Genomic DNA, 7859 nt, shown 5'->3' with positions numbered 1-7859 from the left:
TGCTTTGCATACAGCAGGTCAATGAGTTAAAAGAAGGGATAGGGTAGATCGTGGCCTTTCTTCTCCTTTGGTTCTTTTTCTCCCCTATCACCATCCATCAGTGGCCTTTCATGGTTTTTCGAGCAGCGCCATTTTAGAATTCAGGCCTGAAAGCTATATGACTGGAGTAGCATACAGTGTCTTCATCCCTGCAGGGAATCCATGACAACACTGAACTGAAAATGGCCCCTCAATTTGGGTTCGAATATCTGATGGTCAAAAACACACCATGTGGCGCCGAGGGGGGGAGGGAACCGGGCGGTTGCGGCAGGCGGCGCCGAGGGAGGGATGCCTGCCGCCAAGGTGGATGACGCCGCAGCGCAGCGGAGACGGTGGATCTTGAGGAGGAAGCAGCTGACATCGCCGCCGAGAAGGGGGTTGAACGAACGAAGTGAGACTTCTCTCGGTGAAGACCGGTTCATCAAAACCGGTTTTTTTCTTTAACCGGGTCTATATCTTCTTTTTTTCAGGGAAAAACCGGGTCTATATCTACACACTCGCGCATACCAAAGTGGCCATCGAAGGGACGCCACGCTACCGATTCTTTGTGCCGGCCCGTTTAGATCACACATATATGTTCTACAGGGGGGTTTTAGGTAGGTATTTGTCCGGTTTTTACCGGTTCTGGAAACATTCCACACTTTTTCTTCTTCGGGTTTTTTTTCCTGTTTTGATATTGGTTTTCTTCATGATTATTTGCTAGGGTTTTTTTTCGTTTTTCCATTTTTTTTTAGTTTCTTTTCTTTTCAAAATAGAGTTCCTGTATTTTTTTATAAAATGTTCTTGTTATTCAAGTTGCTCACATTTTCAAATCTTTATCCCAAAATTATAGATATGTTTGGAATTTTCAAAAAAAACAACGTTCAAAAGGTTTTAGAAACTGTTACCATTTTTTAGTTCCCAAAAAAATCAGAAATCTCAAAGTTAAAAAACCAGGTTTTCAGCAAATTTTCTAAAAAATATTAAAAAACATGAAAAAATGAATATTACAAAAATTATCAAAGTTTTAAAAAACCAGGCCTCAAGTTGATGGAGCTCACGCGTCAATCAACATCAAGGTATGTTGAAGCTTTAGTGATGAACTCCTTCAAGATTGGTGATACCACCAGTCGCAAGCCAGTCCGCGCCACCTCCTCCATGGGATTCCGGCCTTTTTTATTATTGTTGTTTTCCTTCTTCTTTTTTTTGTCCATGCAAAAACCTGGATCTGGTGTAAACACAGAAAATAGTTTGAGATTAAGAAGAATTAAACATGTACAGTATACACGGAATACACAATCGGCTCTCGAGCTATTCGTTTCAGTTTGATAAAAGAATGGAAAAGATAATTCCAGAGTCAAAAGGGAAACCATTATGGATGGATGAGAGGCGCTGATTTTAGTAAATGACATGGGGCAAACATGAACAAGTAAAGGATGGATTATGGTAAACAACAGAAAACTATAAAGATTATTCCACCACTTTTTTCCTTGTATGGAAAGACCGGACTAAATAAAATACATGCAACGGAAGTGCTTCTAAGAAGGGGACCAGTTGGTGAACATAGTAATAGATGAAAATACAGATTTGCTATTTTACATCTAGATGTAAAATACTATCTCGCATCTAAGTTCAGAACCGTTGATCTTGTTTGTCTTTGATATTCGCTCAGCCTGATCATGTCGCTCACGCGCTCGCTCGCATCATGTTGTCGCGCGCGGAGGCCGTGTCCAGGTCCACGCGAGTGTGGGGCGAGCTATTGTTTTCTTTGTCACATTCTTGGGCTGGCGGGGCCCAGTGAGGTTAGAAGGGGAGGGTAAAGTTCCTCCATTCACTCGCATTCCCTCTTCCCCTCTCATTATTTTTATTTTTATTTTCTTTTTTTCATTTTATTTTTTATTTATTTTTTAAATTCATGAATATTTTCCATTGATGACATTTAACTGTTCACCATCAAATAGTGAGCATTCATTTTTCTTGTCCCAATTGCAAGTCAACCCTTAACTCGTAAATAGGGCCCGTCCTTCTTTTGTCCCGATTCTAATTCCATCGTTGACTCGCAACTCAGCCCCGACATTTTTCTCAGTCACAAGTCCACCCTCGACTAGGCAATCAGGGGCCAACCTTTTTTGTCCCAGTTGCAAGTCCGCCCCCGACTCGCAACTTCAATCTAACAAATTATAAACTTTTGTAAATTTCATGCATAGTTTTTTCAAATTCCTGCTCATTATTTTAAAATTCATGAACAACTTTTAGAATTTTGTCAATATTTTTCATATTCATCAAGAGTCTTTAATTTATGAACATTAAATTATATATTTTTAGTTCAACGTACATTTTATGTTTTACCAATAGTTTTTTTTTAAAATTGAACATTTTTTATTTCATGAATATTTTGTTAATTTATGAATATTTTCTAATCTATAAACATTATTTTTTGCTACGACATGAGTCAGGTCTAGCTCGCTCAAAATCCCTGGCGTACAAGTAAAGGGCCGACTCAAATGAGTTACTCCCTCCGTTCCAAAATATAGCGCGTCCTCGGTTTCCGTATTTCAACTTTGACCATTAATTTAATCAACAAGACCGACTGCGGCGGGCGAAAAAATTATACCAATGAATTCGTATTCAAAAAAAGTTTTTAATTATATAATTTTTGATCCCGCCGCAGTCGGTCTCGTTGGTTAAATTTATGGTCAAAGTTGAACCTCGAAAAACGTGGGCGCGCTATATTTTGGAACGGAGGGAGTAATTAACTATGGTGTGATTCGGGTCCGGGTCCCGATGTATGGTTACTTCAGTCTAAAAAAGAGTTGGCAACAACCTTTGTGTTACTTTTTTTTTCTTTTACATACTTCGTGTATCCACGGGCAATTTAATCGATTTGCAGGGATTTTGTAAGTCTGGGCTAGTTCCTATCTGGCTGAAGTGAGTAAGCCTAGACAAATAAACCGGCCCAAGACAAACAAACAAACAAGACGGACCACAAATGTCTGGAGTTTTAACAATTCTGTGTGTTTTAAAAAAAAGGCATTTTCAAACTTATTCTCAGGTTTTCAATAAATGTTCAAAAAAGGTTTTCAGACCTGACACTGCATTGAGTTATTAAGTACTAACGTTTATTAGTTTACTATCAACAACTGTAATTTTTTTTTGCGTCTTTTTCATAGAAACCGAGCTAGATAAAAAAAATAGGATACAAAATAATGGAAAAATTGTTAACAAGAGGGCCGCAAACAAGAGTGACATCATCTCAGTTGTGACATAATATCTCACATCTAGATGAGATATAGAGGGATCCATTTCCCGGTTTCCTCTTTTGTGTGTAGCGATTAACCGAAGTAACGGCAGAGGGATAGGATAATACATGGCCTTTCCTTCTCCTTTGTTTTTTTATCTCCCATCACCATCCATCAGTGGTCTTTCATGGTTTTCCGAGTCACTTTCCGGGTCAAAGCAAATAACAGTGCGTAAATGTTGTAACCTGCAGATACTTTGCTTATGTTGTTTCATACTCTCAAGACAAACAGAGAGATATCTAACACTACATGGTATTTCCATCACCTTATCATCTTCCAATCTGAAGCAGTCTTGTTTCGAGAGCGACCGTGCCAAATCATAAAGGAAATCATGCATAACATGGGTATATCCCTCTCGTTGAAGGAATGAAACAATAAGAAAGCAACGCTAAGGGCATCTCCAGCCATTCGGCCCCCCAGGGCGACTAAATTCGGCATCCTGGGGGCGTGCCGGCGCTAGCTCGGCCCCTGGGGGCGAGCTAGCTCCCAGTCACGCACCCACGCGCCGGCCCCAGGACGCGGTAAATTCAAACTTGGTCGTTCCCGCTCTCAAGACGCCGCAAGTCCGGCGATCGGGTATAGTCTGGCGTTACAAAAAACAGAGCGCCGCCGCCTCGGCGGGGTCATTCACTCGGCGGGGCTTGTCCCAGGTGTTGGTGGAGTCGGCGTGCGCGAGCTCGGCGGTGTCGGAGCTGCTTCGGTGTTGGGCTGCGTCGGCGCAGCTTCGACACTGCTGGGCAGCGACGTAGAGGCTTCACTCGGGCTTGGCGTCCGTGCGGCCGTGGGCGTCGTCGGCGTCGTGGGCGTTGCCGTCGGCAGCTCGTTCAGGATGAGGCCGTGCTGCACCAGGTACCACGCCTTGAGCTTCTCGTCGTCCATGTCGAGATGGGGTGGCGAACCCGGGAGACGAGGCGGCCGCGGCCGATCCTGTCGCGATGATGTCGTCCATGTCGGCTCCCGTGTCGTCGGCGTCGCCGAGGTGCGAGAAGGGCAGCGGCCCACGGTAGAGATGGGGTGTCGGTGTGGTCGCGTAGGCGGGGGCGGCGAGTAGTTGTATGGTGGGTACTGCACGCCGGCGAAGGCGGGCGAGGGCGTGCGCGTAGCGGGGTGACCATGGGGGAAGGTCACGTTTGGGTTGAACCCGCCGTGCGCGTCGCCGTCGGCGTAGCCGGGCGACGATGAACCCCATGGAGACCCGGCGCCTTGCTGTCCCCAGGGCGCGTACTGGTGGGTGTGGCTGACGACGGGAGGATTCATCCCGGCCTCGACAGACGAGGAAGACGCCGCCGCGCGCGCCGCGTTGTCGCGGGCCTTCTTGGCTATCGCCCTGTTCCGCCTGTCGGCGGTGACTGCTTCTCGCCGCTGAACTTCCACCCTCCACTCGGTGTTCGACAGGCCCGGTGGCTTCGATGGCGGCGCCCTCGGCTTCCTCTGTTTCGGTTGGGTCACGGCGCCTGTCGCGGTCGCCACCGCGCGCGGCATGAAGTACTTCTTCGGCGGCATGGCGGCGGAATGCGAGCGGTGGTTGGCGGGAGAAAGGGGGGAGAATGGCGGGAGCAAGGCGAGCGAGCGGGAGTGAAGTGAGAAAAGCGGCAACAAAACGGCGGGAAAAGTCCCTCGGGTCGCCTCCAGTGCGGGCCCACGCGCCTTTTTCACTTGCGCCGGCTCCCCAAGCGCCCCCCAGGGCGCCGGGTTCGGCCTGGGTCCGCCGGCACCAGTTTTGGCCCGAGCCGGCGAAAAACGGGCTTCTGGGAGCGCGACTGGGGCCTTTTTTCGGCGCCGGCGCGGCGAAATCGCCTGGGGAGGGCCTGTTGGGGGCGCGGCTGGAGATGCCCTAACAATTCAAGGACATATTCTCCCATACATATTTTCTTTACTCTAGGTGTTTACGTTTAGTATATTGCTAATTATCCGCTATTTTTACTTATACATAAAATAACATGATTCTAGAAACCTCTATCGGTTTTACAACTTGTTGCCCTGACACTCAACCATATATAAACACATACATATACCTACAAATCTTCTAAGTAGCATAGATTAACATATAATGGCATGTGATGTGGTGTTTCTCTTTGTTCTAGAATAAAAAGTTAAACAATAAAACAATTATCTTGGAAAAAGTTAACCTTACATCACTTTCGTATAATTGTATGCTTTAGAGCCTCAAATGATATTTCCCAGATCGATTTAAAATTAAGATATTGTATCTTTATATTTTGTTGAACTATTTTTTTGTTAATTTTTGTAATATAATGACGTTGCACTAGATAAGATAGCATGTCGAGAGTGAGTTATAAATAAGTAAACAATATTTGTTGCATATTGGGGAGCTAAGTCAATAAAAATAGTCTAGATCAATCAGGCATTAACGAGGCATAACCTGTACACACTGCTTCTTGCGGTCGTGGCCGTGGGAAGAGAATTTATCAACAGCAAAAAATGTTCGTATAGGAACATGGTTATACCTTGCAAATTCGTAATGTAGCTTGGCGAGCCTTTCAAAAATGTTACCCCCCCCCCTTCACGCGCGACCTCTATGGGCCGTGCCGTGACGCCGGACTTGGACGGAGAGGCCAAGGCCCCTTCCAAAAATGTTCATGTATTTTTTTAATGTCCTTATTATTCAGATTGCTCACATTTTCAAAACATTATCCCAAAAATTAAGGAAATGTTCATGTTTTAGAAACTGTTCCCATTTTTTAGTTCCAAAAAATATAGGAACATTATATGATTATTCTTTGCATATTTCAGAAAATGTAATTTCTGTGCAAAGTTGTGTGCAAGTTTTGAAAGGTTTTTCTTTTTCATTTTCTTTCTTTTTAAAGGGTTTCATTCTTTCTTAAAAAACTTTATTATTTGATTTTGTTTTAGATTTATTTTTATTTCTTCTGAAAGGGTAATACCAATGCCACAAATACATTTTTCCATACGAAACTTCATTTATTTGATTTTTTTAAGTTTTTATTTCATTTTTTGAATTTTTCTTTAGTTTTCATTATCTTTTCTTCTGTAAGGGTAGTATCCATGCCACTAATCCATTACTTTTTAGAAAACATTATCTTTTCATAATTATTTCTGCATAATGATAATAATACATTTGTGTGTGTGTGTGTGTGTGTGTGTGTGTGTCTATATATTGTATGCATGTATAAAAATAAATATACATGTGTGAGATTGCACTAGTACAAAAAAAAGTCATGCAAGCGCACACATCTAGAACACCAAATTATACTCGTCTTAAGTCAAACTTGTTTAAGTGTGACCAAGTCTACAAAAAATATATTAACGTCTAGAACACACAATTATTCTCCTGAGGTTCTTTATGAATATATTTTTATACTATGTGTATTTGGTTTTATAGATCTTAGCATATTGTTCAATATAATTGGTCAAATTTAAACTAGTTTGACTTCAGATAAATCAAGAACTTCAATCATTTTGAAACAGGGAGAGTATTATTTATCACAAGAGGCTAATGCATTCGAGTGCTCAAAGTGCTCATGTGAGTGAATATTAAAAATGGACCCTGATAACTGCCACACGTGTGGTATATTGGAGATCCGCCCACAAGCGTTGTGTGGCATAAGCAGGAGGCAACCCACACGGGTCATGTGTGGGCAAATATTAGAATTGCCCACACGTGTGGGCGCAGCTACTTCATATCACACGCCCAACAAATGCTACTCATCCTCATCCCGCGCTTGTGGCACGAAGCAAATATACTCACATGTCCTGGCGCAGCTACATTAACCCACGGGATGATGCTTTAGTTACCCTGGGATGGCAACTTTAGTTATCCTGGATGGCAAATGTAGTCGTAAAACCATGGCAACTCTCTCTGATTTGGTTAACTATAGTTTGCCATGTCTAATCTACGGCCGCGTGTAATCAAACATGTGTGATTAACTACTTGCCACATGTGGTTAAACAATAGTTGCAATGTGTGTTTACCTAGTTGCCACGTACCGTCCAACCATAGTTGCCATGTATGGTTAATCCTAATTGTCATGTGTGTTTACCTAGTTGCCACGTACGCGCAACTGCAGTTGCCATCTACCAACGAATCATAGTTGTGGTGTGTGTTTACCTAGTTGCCACATACGCGCAACTGCAATTGCCATCTATCACTGTACGAGCGTCCTGTGGATGAAGAACAGTTCACCCACACGCGCATGGACTGGGTGGTGACTGTGCGGGCGGGAACTGGTTCGCCCACACGGCACAGCTGGCGACCGCGCCTTGCGTGTCGTGTGAGCAAGCGCTCTAACGCCCACACAACATGCTATGCCTACGTGGCACTGAAATTCCAATAGATTCCTTTAGGATTTATGCAAAACAACATCAACGTGGATCAAAGCGTGTGGGCGAAGTGCAAACATGTCACAGGTGTGGGTGTGATCATTTGGGTTAAAAAAGTTGCTTATCTCCACTGCTTTTTTTTGCAAATTTTATCTCTACTATTAATACAGTCACGAGTTGGCACAAATACACTAATATTGCCCATTCATCGGAATCTGAAAATCAGAAGCTCACAACTGA

Source organism: Triticum dicoccoides, chromosome 2B (genome assembly GCF_002162155.2).
Source record: "Triticum dicoccoides isolate Atlit2015 ecotype Zavitan chromosome 2B, WEW_v2.0, whole genome shotgun sequence".
Classification (NCBI taxonomy): domain Eukaryota; kingdom Viridiplantae; phylum Streptophyta; class Magnoliopsida; order Poales; family Poaceae; genus Triticum; species Triticum dicoccoides.
This window is presented reverse-complemented; position numbering follows the sequence as displayed.